The sequence below is a fragment of the Muntiacus reevesi genome, chromosome 3 (assembly GCF_963930625.1).
Source record: "Muntiacus reevesi chromosome 3, mMunRee1.1, whole genome shotgun sequence".
Taxonomy (NCBI): Eukaryota; Metazoa; Chordata; class Mammalia; order Artiodactyla; family Cervidae; genus Muntiacus; species Muntiacus reevesi.
In genome coordinates this window covers 104288226-104301595 of record NC_089251.1, presented here as the reverse complement: position 1 = coordinate 104301595, position 13370 = coordinate 104288226, and positions in this window count along the sequence as shown.

Genomic DNA, 13370 nt, shown 5'->3' with positions numbered 1-13370 from the left:
GTCGGACTGATGGTCTTTCTGGTGGGAGTGTTGGGGGCTGGTCACCTTCTCGTCCTCTGAGATTGCCAACGTTCACTAGTTGTCAGGGGCACCGTGCCCCTGATGTGATGGAAGGAAGGGTGAGCCCTGCTGGCAGGAAGCCCTACGTGAGTGGCGGGAACTCTGGGGCCAGAGGGCCTGGGTTCAAATCCCAGCTCTGAAAAGTTGGGCAGTCGTCTCTGACTCTCTGTCTCTTCACAGATGGAAATCACCACCACCCGTCCCACACACACAGTCTTGAGAATTCAGTGAGTTAATTCACGTAAGTGCTCAGAGCAGTGCTAGGTATAGAGTTAATGATTCAACAGTGTTAACCTCTTCACCCGTTGTTGTGACAACCACCACTAAGTGCTGGGATGGTTAAGGTCGTGGGTCAGCTTGGCTGGCTTATGATGCCCAGGTGTCTACTTCAGCATTATTCTGGATGTTTCCATGGAGGTGTTGTTTGGATGAGATTAACAGGAGACGTAAGAGGCATGGGTTTGATCCCTGGGTCAGGAAGATCCCCTGGAGGAGACCGTGGTAACCCACTCCAGTGTTCTTGCCTGGAGAATCCCATGGATAGAGGAGCCTGGCAGGCTACGGTCCATGGGGTCCCACAGTCAAACACGACAGAAGTGACAGCACGCATGTACAGCATTTAAGTCTGTGGGCTTTGAGGAAAGCAGATTACTGTCCATAACGCGAGTGGGCCATATCCAATTAGTTGAGGCCTGAACAGAACAAAGACTGACCGCCCCCTGCATACGTGCCCGTGAGCAGGAAGGAACTCTGCCAGCGGCTGCCTTTGGACTCAGCTGCTACTCCCTGCGTTTCTGGCTTCCCAGCCAGCGCTGTACACTTAGGACTTTCCAGCCTCCATGATCACGTGGGCTTGCTCCTTACAATAAAGCTTGCCCTGTGTCTCTGCGCGTCTTCCTAGAGGTTCTGCTTTTCTTCAGAACCCTGACTCAATACATGTGCCGAAGCCTTTGCATCTGTTTTCTTCACGCACAACCGTCTTATGAAGAAGTGCTGCCTTGCCCCCATTTTGCAGATGAGGATACAGGTGCAGAAAAGTGAAGGGACTTGGCAAGCTGTGGCATCCCCAGGCAGGAAACCCAGGTCTGTGTGCTTCCAGAGCCCACCCTTTCTCTTCCACCTGGATGTCCACACGGCTGCAGACGCCCCGAGCACAGTCCTAACGTCCCACCTCGACGCCCCCTACCTGTGCCGGGGCTGCTCCAACCTCAGATGTGACACTTCCCCGGGAGCTGAGGACCAAATGACAAGTTTTAGAACCAAGTGCCAGGTCCCACGGGCTTCCCCAACGGCTCAGCAGGTGAAGAAAGACTCCGCCTGCTGGCCAGGTGACGTGACGGGGCACAGCCCTGGTCAGTTATCTTGAGCCCAAACTCCTCCTGAGTCAGCTGACTTAGAGGGGAAGACCGCTGCATCCCCAGCTCGTCTTCACCCCTAGATAATGGAAACGGAGGTTTTCCTGAACCTCACAGACATCTGCCACCCCCGTCCCAGGCGCTGTTGGTTAGCGCTGTTGGTCTGAGGATCTTAGAACTGGAGGGATGGGAAGGGACACAACCCTGGGCAGAGCCCCAACCCTGGCTCACTCAGGGCTGCTGCCGATATGTGCCAGGGGGGATGGAGTCAGGAGAGAGTGGGGGATGGAGTCAGGAGAGAGTGGGGGATGGAGTCAGGAGAGAGTGGGGGATGGGGTCAGGAGAGAGTGGGGGATGGAGTCAGGAGAGAGTGGGGGATGGAGTCAGGAGAGTGTGGGGGATGGAGTCAGGAGAGTGTGGGGGGATGGAGTCAGGGAGAGAGTGGGGGATGGAGTCAGGGAGAGAGTGGGGGGGATGGAGTCAGGGAGAGAGTGGGGGGGATGGAGTCAGGAGAGAGTGGGGGATGGAGTCAGGGAGAGAGTGGGGGATGGAGTCAGGAGAGAGTGGGGGATGGAGTCAGGAGAGAGTGGGGGATGGAGGCAGGAGAGTGTGGGGGATGGAGGCAGGAGAGTGTGGGGGGGATGGAGTCAGGGAGAGAGTGGGGGATGGACTCAGGGAGAGAGTGGGGGGGATGGAGTCAGGAGAGAGTGGGGGATGGAGTCAGGGAGAGAGTGGGGGATGGAGTCAGGGAGAGAGTGGGGGATGGAGTCAGGGAGAGAGTGGGGGATGGAGTCAGGGAGAGAGTGGGGGGGATGGAGTCAGGAGAGAGTGGGGGATGGAGTCGGGGAGAGAGTGGGGGATGGAGTCAGGAGAGAGTGGGGGGGATGGAGTCAGGGAGAGAGAGGAAGGGATGGAGTCAGGGAGAGAGGGGGATGGAGTCAGGAGAGAGTGGGGGATGGAGTCAGGGAGAGAGTGGGGGGGATGGAGTCAGGGAGAGAGTGGGGGGGATGGAGTCAGGAGAGAGTGGGGGATGGAGTCAGGGAGAGAGTGGGGGATGGAGTCAGGAGAGAGTGGGGGATGGAGGCAGGAGAGTGTGGGGGGATGGAGTCAGGGAGAGAGTGGGGGATGGAGTCAGGGAGAGAGTGGGGGGGATGGAGTCAGGAGAGAGTGGGGGATGGAGTCAGGGAGAGAGTGGGGGATGGAGTCAGGAGAGAGTGGGGGATGGAGGCAGGAGAGTGTGGGGGGATGGAGTCAGGGAGAGAGTGGGGGATGGAGTCAGGGAGAGAGTGGGGGGGATGGAGTCAGGAGAGAGTGGGGGATGGAGTCAGGGAGAGAGTGGGGGGGATGGAGTCAGGGAGAGAGTGGGGGGGATGGAGTCAGGAGAGAGTGGGGGATGGAGTCAGGGAGAGAGTGGGGGATGGAGTCAGGAGAGAGTGGGGGATGGAGTCAGGAGAGAGTGGGGGATGGAGGCAGGAGAGTGTGGGGGATGGAAGCAGGAGAGTGTGGGGGGGATGGAGTCAGGGAGAGAGTGGGGGATGGACTCAGGGAGAGAGTGGGGGGGATGGAGTCAGGAGAGAGTGGGGGATGGAGTCAGGGAGAGAGTGGGAGATGGAGTCAGGGAGAGAGTGGGGGATGGAGTCAGGGAGAGAGTGGGGGATGGAGTCAGGGAGAGAGTGGGGATGGAGTCAGGGAGAGAGTGGGGGGGATGGAGTCAGGAGAGAGTGGGGGATGGAGTCGGGGAGAGAGTGGGGGATGGAGTCAGGAGAGAGTGGGGGGGATGGACTCAGGGAGAGAGAGGGAAGGATGGAGTCAGGGAGAGAGGGGGATGGAGTCAGGAGAGAGTGGGGGGGATGGAGTCAGGAGAGAGTGGGGGATGTAGTCAGGGAGAGAGTGGGGGGTGGAGTCAGGAGAGAGTGGGGGATGGAGTCAGGAGAGAGTGGGGGATGGAGTCAGGGAGAGAGTGGGGGGTGGGGTCAGGAGAGAGTGGGGGATGAAGTCAGGAGAGAGTGGGGGATGGAGTCAGGAGAGTGGGGGGGATGGAGTCAGGGAGAGTGGGGGATGGAGTCAGGGAGAGAGTGGGGGATGGACTCAGGGAGAGAGTGGGGGAGATGGAGTCAGGAGAGAGTGGGGGATGGACTCAGGGAGAGAGTGGGGGGATGGAGTCAGGGAAAGAGTGGGGGATGGACTCAGGAGAGTGGGGGTGATGGAGTCAGGGAGAGAGTGGGGGGGATGGAGTCAGGGAGAGAGTGGGGGATGGAGTCAGGAGAGAGTGGGGGATGGAGTCAGGGAGAGAGTGGGGGATGGAGTCAGGAGAGAGTGGGGGATGGAGTCAGGGAGAGAGTGGGGGATGGAGTCAGGAGAGGGTGGGGGATGGAGTCAGGAGAGTGGGGGGGATGGAGTCAGGGAGAGAGTGGGGGGGATGGAGTCAGGAGAGAGTGGGGGATGGAGTCAGGGAGAGAGTGGGGGATGGAGTCAGGAGAGAGTGGGGGATGGAGTCAGGGAGAGAGTGGGGGATGGAGTCAGGAGAGAGTGGGGGATGGAGTCAGGGAGAGAGTGGGGGATGGAGTCAGGAGAGGGTGGGGGATGGAGTCAGGAGAGTGGGGGTGATGGAGTCAGGGAGAGAGTGGGGGATGGAGTCAGGGAGAGAGTGGGGGATGGAGTCAGGAGAGAGTGGGGGGGATGGAGTCAGGGAAAGAGTGGGGGATGGACTCAGGGAGAGAGTCAGGGATGGAGTCAGGAGAGAGTGGGGGCTCAGGGAAGGGACGCAGCTACATTTTGTAGAAGGGGATACAGAGGCCCTGTTATCATTTCTGAACGAATGGAGTGACTTATTCAAGGGCACACTGAGACAGCTGGCTGCTCACTGACCAAGTGCTTGCCTACCTGCCTCAGTAGAGCCCTGACGTTGCGGTTGGCCTTTCCAGGTAACTGTTAAGCACGTGCTGGGAAGGCCTACGGAAGTCGCATAGAATGAGGATCTCAGGGTGACACAGCCGGTTGGTAAAGGGCTTGAACCCGGGCCATGGAGGCCTCACCCATGCCCTGCCACCTGCCCTGTCAGGCCCCTGACGCCCAGCTGTGCCTTTAAGGATGTTTTGTCCTGTCTCCTCCCAGCCCAGAGCCTCTGACTCCACTGGATGAGGGCCGGGGGTGGCTGTCTCTCACTCCACTTTCTCCGCCCTCCTCGTCTCCCAGGCTTGGGGCCGGTGGCTGCCAAGGGCTCGATGCCCACCCGCGTGCCCGAGGCCTCTTTGCATGCTCACCACAGTTAAGTCCCCATGTCCACAGTGGCCCAAGGAGCCTCTTCATTTCCCTGCTGCGGCTGGAGCCCCGCCGCAGGTCTGGGCAGGAGCGTGAACCATTTGACTGAGGCCGGATGTCCCCGCCACCGCTGCCCACGGGCTGCCAGTGGGGCGTGCAAGCTAAGGAAATTAGGAGCCACCTGTGCCCCAGTCGCCAGGCAGACCTGGAGCTCCCGCGGGGAGGGGGTCTCTGGGGGGAAGCGGCAGGCTGCAGACCCGCCCTCTCAACAGAGCCACATCTTCGTTTTTATTAACTCAGCCGCCCTCGCATCCATCATCATGGTTCCTGTATGTTCTCTGTCTAGAGGCAGCACAGGAAACAGTAAGAGCCGTCATTACTGAACACTCGCATTGTGCTCAAGGCTCTAGACGTCAGGCCCCGAGATTCTCACTGTAACCCCGGAAGGTGTGTTCCGTTGGTCCTGTCTTACAGATGGGGGCTGAGGAGCGGATGGGTGAGGTGACTCACACCTGGGGCTAGGTGGCCGCCTGGGTCTCCATTCCCCACCGCCGCCTTCCTGGCCACTGAGCACAGCGCTAACGTGCTGGGGCTTCTCCAACCTCAGATCTGACGCTTCTCCAGGAGCTGAGGATCAAACAAGTGCCAGGTCCCATGGGCTTCCCTGATGGCCCAGCAGGTAAAGAAAGAATCTGCCTGCAATGCAGAAAACGCAGGAGATGAGGGATCAACCCCTGGGTCCGGAAGATCCCCTAGAGGCAACCTGGAAGATCCCCTGAGGGCGTGGCAGCCCCCTCCAGTATTCTTGCCTGGAGAATTCCATAGACTGAGGGGCCTGGGGTGGGGGGAAGGCTACAGTCGATAGGATCGCAAAGAGTCAGACAAGACTGAAGCGACTGATCACGCAGGCACAGCAGGTCCCATGACCTGCCCAGGCGAGACGCTCAGTGAAGGAGAACGTGCCCTCACCCACTCTCAACACCATCGGCCTGGATGCCTGCGGTCAGAAAGGAGTTGAAGCTGGGCTTCCCTATCCATGGGCCAGTGCTCCTGCTAATTATCTTGGACCACACCAGCCTGGGAGGGAGGTGGTATTATTTTGGCCCCATTTCACAGATGAGGAAACTGAGGCTAAGGGAGACCTGCTCAATAAGGGGCAGGGGCTAGAGCAGAACTTGCTCTCAATGGCTATACCAGCACCCGCTTGTCCTGGCCCCTCGCAGGAATCCCGTGGCTTCTGGGCGGGAGTCATCCAGCCAGGGGGTGGGAGGAGGCATGGCTGACGCTGGCTCCAGAGATAGGCAGCCAGCCTTGTGCCCCTTCCCCGGGGTTGATGACAGCCGCCCTGGATGGTGGAGCAGGTGCCATACAACCCTCAGGGGCCTGGGGCCCCTCAGCCTTCTCCCCCAGAGCTCTGCCATGCCCTCTCTCCAGGCCCCAGGTGGCCGGCAGGCACCCCTCAGCCTCGCAAGCACTGGGGCACAGAGGCTGGCGTGAAGCTGGGAGCTGATGTTCTGCCGGGGTACACGGGCGCCCGGGCAGACGGTGTCAGAAGGAGAGTCGTGGGGACACAAATGCCCGGAAGAGGTTAGACGGCCAGCAAGTGGCAGAGCCCAGGACCGGAAGCCGGGTCGGTCAGATCTGAGTCTTAGGAAGGAGAGTCCTACCGAGTCACGGACCCCGGGCCTTCATCGGGCCTAGAATTGAGAATGCCTAGAATGCCAGCTCCGTGCTAGGACCAAAGCCATCGACACTGCAGTGTGACACGCACTATCATTTGTCAAGCAGGTGCTTCACGTTCGCATCTCATTTAGTCACCCTCCGTGGAGGGCGGCTGTGCCCATTTCACAGGTGAGGAAGCTGAGTGGAACCAGGGCGTGCTGGTGGCTCCCTGTGGGCTGGGCGCTCCGGAGCCCCACGGAGCAAGACCAGCCCTCCTCCCCCCCCAGCCCTTCGCGCTCCCTTAGTGACGATCACTCTTCTGGCTCTCGGTGGGCTTGTGGTCGTTTGGGATCTTCAGATCGTTTTCGGGATGAGACCGAGCTTGCCTGAGGTCACCCAGCGAAGTTCAGAAAAGGGGCTTGAGTGGATCTCTGTCCTCAAGAAGGTGTCCCCACCACAGCAGAGTGAGTTCCTCCTTCAGGCCTTTGCTGACTCCTTGGCCCCCAGCTTCTCAGGATCCTCCTGCCCGCTCCACTTGGGACATCTGAACCCTCGGAGGCGTGACTGGTGGGGTTGGCCGCTTTGAGAACCAGCTCTGAAGCCCCCCTGCGCCCTGTCCCAAGGTGTGTCTGAACCAAGCAGATGCTCAGGGACTCCGAGGAATCCCTGCCTGCCAACCCTTGCCTACCCTCAGCCGAACTGGGGCCAGGTTGCCAGCTGCCCCACTGGGTCCTGGAGGAGGCAGAACGGATAGGAGAGAAGCAGAGGGAAAAGGAGGGGAGGTGGGCAGAGAGGCAAGCAGAGGGTAGGCAAGGGTGGGGTTGGGGAGAGCAGCCGGTGCGGCCCCCCCAGTCCCCGGGTCAGGCCCCTTGAGGGGCCCCCTGTGCTCCAGCCCCTCTCCAACCTCCGTGATGGGGGAGGAAGGAAGTTCAGGGCAGCCCCCTCCAGCCCAGAGCGAGCACAGCCAGTGCCTTCCCGCAAGCACCCTGGGAAGCGGACACAAGGCAAATCGGCATCCTCTCCGGGCCCCATTTCCACGGCCGGCCCCTGCCCGTGGACTTTGCATAAGTCGGTCATGGTTCTCTATCGCTTTGGCAACCAGCGCCCACACAGGTGTGAGCATGTGGGCCCCGGACCGGCCCATGAGGGTGGCCTGGGCCACCACGCGGCATGCATGGGCGGTGTGTGCAGTCCTGAAGGAGAGCCGCAGCCTCGGGGTTCCCCTGGCATTTGTCCTCCGGACAGACAGCACCCAAGCCTCACCCATTCACCCCTCTTAGGTGAGGTCATGGTCAGAGGGGACCTTGGAGATCACCTAGCCCAGGCGTCTCAGGAATCAGGGCCTGAGCCCCGTGACACTCTGGATCTGGGTGCCCAGTTGCACTTGCTGGTATATGCCTTAGTGTCCAGGACTTTCATCAGGATCTCAAAAGGATCCTTGCCTCTGAAATTTTAAGATGCACTGAGTCCATTTTACAGATGGGGAGGCTGAGGCCCAGAGAATGGAAGCCACTGGTCCAAGCGTAGCCTTCCAATGGGGGCAGAGCTAACCCGGAAGCCAGGACTTCTGACTCTCCGTCCAGAGCTCCTTCTGCAGGCTTTGCTCTTCAGAGAGGATGGTCCATCCAGACTGGCAGCCCACACTAAGCAAGGGGACCCCATCGTTCCTTCCTCCTTGGAGCCGCTAGGTCACCACCGCTGCCATGAGCCCCTGTTAGGGTCCTGGCTTCCTCCAGTCCACATGTTTTCCATGTTGTTTTGAATCAGTTACGGGCCCTCTCTGAACCTCAGACTCCTCCTCTGAAAACTGGAGCGCTCACAGGAGCACCTTGAAAGGTGGTGAGAATAAAACAGAACGGCAGTGTGGCGGGTGCCCACACCATCCCTGGTGTGGGGCAAGCCCGCCAAACGTGTAACCACAGAAGTAACCTGCGTTCGTTTTCACCATCCTCCTCCCGTGCTCCCTGGTTGCTGCCCCCACAGAGCGCTTGTCCGGCCCACCTCCCCTTCTTCTCACCCCATCTTGGCGGCCAGCACAGCGTAGGGCATTGCAGAGCTGTCCCGATGTGCTTTGGACTTGATTGGAGTCCAGGGGAAATCAACTTGCTTTTCTGGCCTTTGGCAACTGGCCCGCTCCAGGCCTCAGTTTCCCCATCTGTATAATGGGTAGGTTTTGGAGCTCTGCAGGCCCTCCTAGCTCTGACACAATATGCCGTGCTATGGATGGCGCTGGTGCCCCGGGCACCTTGCAATGTCTGCTGCCCTCACGAGGGGCATGATTTCTGTCTCCAGACCGTGAGTCACGTCCTCTGTGCGTCCCCGCTATGGCCCTCGTACCCGACTCAGCCCTGACATATAGTGGGCTTGGCTAGTGGCCTCTGGATGAAAGGCTTTCTCAGCCACTCTTGTCCGCCACGATCTCACACCTGGAAGGCTCCAGTTAACTTAGATACTCTCTTACTCCACCATCCCCTTACCCCCAAGCTTTGCTAAATAAGCCGACTTGGCTGGGAGTCTCCAGAACATTCCAGGGCCACCCGGCAACCAGCACGTTTACTTCCCCTCGTAAAACTGATGCACACACTCGATGTGCCTGGAAGTGGTCCTTCCCAACACCCTGGCCTGGAGGTGGGGCCTGCACTGGGGGAGGCTGGCACCGGCTGCCCCGGCCCCATGGTGGGTATGGCAGGGACAGCGCCTGCGGGCAGCACACACAGGAAGCAGACAGCAGGAGGGCTGACGGCATGGCAGCCTGGGACCGACTTCAGGTGACCGGCGGCTAGGACTCTGAGCTTTCACTGCTGTGGATCTGGGTTCAGTCCCTGGTCGGGGAGCTAAGATCCCACAAGTTGCGCAGCACAGCAGATAAATTCTAGCATCACCACTTATTAGAGGTGTGATTTTGGGCAAGTTGCTTAACTGTTCAGTCTCAGTTTCCTCATTTTAAAAATGGGAGTAAAAATGACTGCTCAGCAGGGTAGTTGCACAAACTAAATGATACCGTACATATAAAGCGCTTGTGCCATGCCTGGCATATAACCCCGGAAGGATGCCATTCAGTTATGATCCTCATGACTTCCCGAGAGTCTGGCAGGGCAAGGGGCCGTGGTATCGGCGGCTCCCAGAAGGCCACTGCGGACCCCGCTCCAGGGAGGCCGGTGTGGCTGTAGCCTGAGGCGCATGACGCAGAGGAGGGCAGGGGAAGAGCAGGTGGGCTGGGGCCAGGCTGCGGAGGCCGCGAGCGCCAGGGCGGGGGGCTCAGCCATCCCCTGCCGCAGTATGGTCCCGGGGGTGCTGGAGCCGAGGAAGGAGAGGCTCGGAGCGGTCCTGCAGGGGCTGAAACTGTCAGGGTGAGGCAGACGGAGAGGTCCGGACAGGAGGTGGTGAGGGCGTGAGCTTGGATGAGGCAAAGGGCAGGGGCCTGGAGAGAGCCAGCGGGACACGCGGTGCATGAGAGCTGGGGCTTTGACTGCTGACACGGAGCGTGGACGTGGCAGTCCGAAGCGGACCTCCCCATTCTGCAGACGAGGACACCGAGGCCAGAGGAGGGCAGAGCCAGACCCAGAGCCCCCCGCCCAGCTCTTCTTTCATTCCATGGCTCAGGTCTCCCCCTCTGCCCACTGGTTTACCAGCGAGGGTGACGGGCAGCCCCGAAGTCACACAGAAAATCCCGTCTTTCGGCGGCAGCAGGGGGCCTCTTCCTGTTGTTTTCAAAGTGTGTGGCTGACCTTAGCCCGGGGAGGCCAGGGGGGCGGGAGCGGTGGTCCCTCCGGAACTGTTACAGGCACAGCCAGAACCTCTCAGGGCGCCTTCGGGAAGCGTCGGGCTCTTTCAGTTGGGCTCAGTGGCCGCTCCCTTCATCACCAGAAAGGACAGTCTCGCACTCTCTTCACCCCTCCCCGGGGCTGGCTGTGCGCCCTGCAGGTCGCATGCGCCGTTTTCCTTAATTCCCACACTGATCTCCTGAGGCTGGAATTATCAGTTCTGTTTTGGTGGGAAACAGAGACTCAGAGACGTCAAGTCACCTGCCCACAGTCACACAGCACAGAGAGCGGACGTCCCGTCCAGACGGCTGGACTCGTGTTGCCTCAAGGCTCCCGGAGTGCAGAGGCGGGCGCCAGCAGGAGCCGGTCAAGGACGTGGGTCTGCTCCCAGGGGCCCAGCGCTGATCCAGACGGGTCAGCACTGCAGCGCAGAGCAGAAGCGGTGTCTGCGAATGGGGCCGGGAAGGCTTCCAGGAGGAGGCGAGGCTCCAACCGGCTGTGGAAGGAGGAGCAGGACTTGGCAGGGGTGGGCAGGGGGACAGTGCTGGGTTTCCAATCCCGTCTGTCCCTTGGAGCCTCCTTCCCCCATGACCCTGGGCCCCAGGGGGAGGGTTGGGGCCTGTGACAGACCCGTCCTGCCTGGGCATTATGGAGCAGGCCCTTAAGGGACGTGTGCATTGTTGGGACTAGCAAGGACCAAAACAGCCCTCGGAGGACAAGGATATCTGATCCAAGCAGGCTCTTGGTTTGTGGGAGCTCTCTTCCTTTATCTTATTCCTTGGGGGGAGTCACCTTCAACGTTAGGAATTTTTAACTTTCCTTTCTGCCACAATGCCTGCCTGCCCCTGGGTGCTGGATTGACAGGGGCACACGCAGGAGGGTCCCTCTGCAGCGCTGACCGATGGACTGTCGGCTGACGGACGCCCGCCCCCTCGTCCCCCGCCCCCAGCCTCCCAATCTCTGCCTGCTGTTGTGCTGCTTTCATCAAAAGCCAGGCCCTCGGGATGCCCCAGGCGGTCCAGTGGTTAGGAATCTACCTTAGTGCAGGGGACGTGGGTTTGATCCCTGGTCGGGGGCCTGAGAGCCCACTTGCCGCAGAGCAGCTGAGCCGGAGTGCCACAGCGGAGCCCCCGCAATGCAACCAGGGAGTCTGGCGCTGTGGGGAGCGATCCAAAGATCCCACGTGGCTCAGTGATGGTCCTGCCTGCTGCAACCAAGACCCAACACAACCAAATAAGTACATATATATATACATATTTTTCTAAACAAGGCCCTTTTGATGTAACACGGCGTGGAGGTTAAGATCCAGGCCTTGAGGTTTTGAACCCCAGCTCTCTTGGTTGTGCAACTGCCGGTGAGTTTCTTAACTTCTCTGTGCCTCAGTTTCCTCATCTCTGAAATGGGGTTGGTAACAGCCCCAGTTATGGTGAGCAGTAAATGAGACGGCAAATGACGAGCTCTCAGTGTGATGCCTGACTCTTAGTGTCGGGGCTGCCATTTTATTTTTTTTAATTTTTAATTTTTATTTATTTATTTTCAGTGGGTTTTGTCATATATTGATATGAATCAGCCATAGAGATACACGCATTCCCCATCCCAGTCCCCCATCCCACCTCCCTCTCCACCCGATTCCTCTGGGTCTTCCCAGCCCACCAGGCCCGAGCACTTGACTCATGCATCCGACCTGGGCTGGTGGTCTGTTTCACCACAGATAATATACATGCTGTTCTTTCAAAACATCCCACCCTCACCTTCTCCCACAGAGTTCAAAAGTCTGCTCTGTACTTCTGTGTCTCTTTTTCTGTTTTGCATATAGGGTTGTCGTTACCATCTTTCTAAATTCCATATATATGTGTTAGTATGCTGTAATGTTCTTTATCTTTCTGGCTTACTTCACTCTGTATAATGGGCTCCAGTTTCATCCATCTCATTAGAACGGATTCAAATGAGTTCTTTTTAACGGCTGAGTAATATTCCATGGTGTATATGTACCACAGCTTCCTTATCCATTCGTCTGCTGATGGGCATCTAGGTTGCTTCCATGTCCTGGCTATTATAAACAGTGCTGCGATGAACATTGGGGTGCACGTGTCTCTTTCAGATCTGGTTTCCTCGGTGTGTATGCCCAGAAGTGGGATTGCTGGGTCATATGGCAGTTCTATTTCCAGTTTTTTAAGGAATCTCCACATTGTTCTCCATAGTGGCTGTACTAGTTTGCATTCCCACCAACAGTGTAAGAGGGTTCCCTTTTCTCCACACCCTCTCCAGCATTTATTGCTTGTAGACTTTTGGATAGCAGCCATCCTGACTGGTGTGTAATGGTACCTCATTGTGGTTTTGATTTGCATTTCTCTGATAATGAGTGATGTTGAGCATCTCTTCATGTGTTTGTTAGCCATCTGTATGTCTTCTTTGGAGAAATGTCTGTTTAGTTCTTTGGCCCATCTTTTGATTGGGTCATTTATTTTTCTGGAATTGAGCTTCAGGAGTTGCTTGTATATTTTTGAGATTAATCCTTTGTCTGTTTCCTCATTTGCTATTATTTTCTCCCAATCTGAGGGCTGTCTTTTCACCTTACTTATAGTTTCCTTTGTTGTGCAAAAGCTTTTAATTTTCATTAGGTCCCATTTGTTTATTTTTGCTTTTATTTCCAATATTCTGGGAGGTGGGTCATAGAAGATCTTGCTGTGATTTTTGTCGGAGAGTGTTTTGCCTATGTTCTCCTCTAGGAGTTTTATAGTTTCTGGTCTTACATTTAGATCTTTAATCCATTTTGAGTTTATTTTTGTGTATGGTGTTAGAAAGTGTTCTAGTTTCATTCTTTTACAAGTGGGTGACCAGTTTTCCCAGCACCACTTGTTAAAGAGATTGTCTTTTTTTCATTGTATATCCTTGCCTCCTTTGTCAAAGATAAGGTGTCCATAGGTTCATGGATTTATCTCTGGGCTTTCTATTCTGTTCCATTGATCTATATTTCTGTCTTTGTGCCAGTACCATACTATCTTGATGACTGTGGCTTTGTAGTAGATTCTGAAGTCAGGCAGGTTGATTCCTCCAGTTCCATTCTTCTTTCTCAAGATTACTTTGGCTATTCGAGGTTTTTTGTATTTCCATACAAATTGTGAAATTATTTGTTCTAGTTCTGTGAAAAATACTGTTGGTAGTTTGATAGGGATTGCATTGAATCTATAGATTGCTTTGGGTAGAATAGCCATTTTGACAATATTGATTCTTCCAATCCATGAACACGGTATGTTTCTCCATCTGT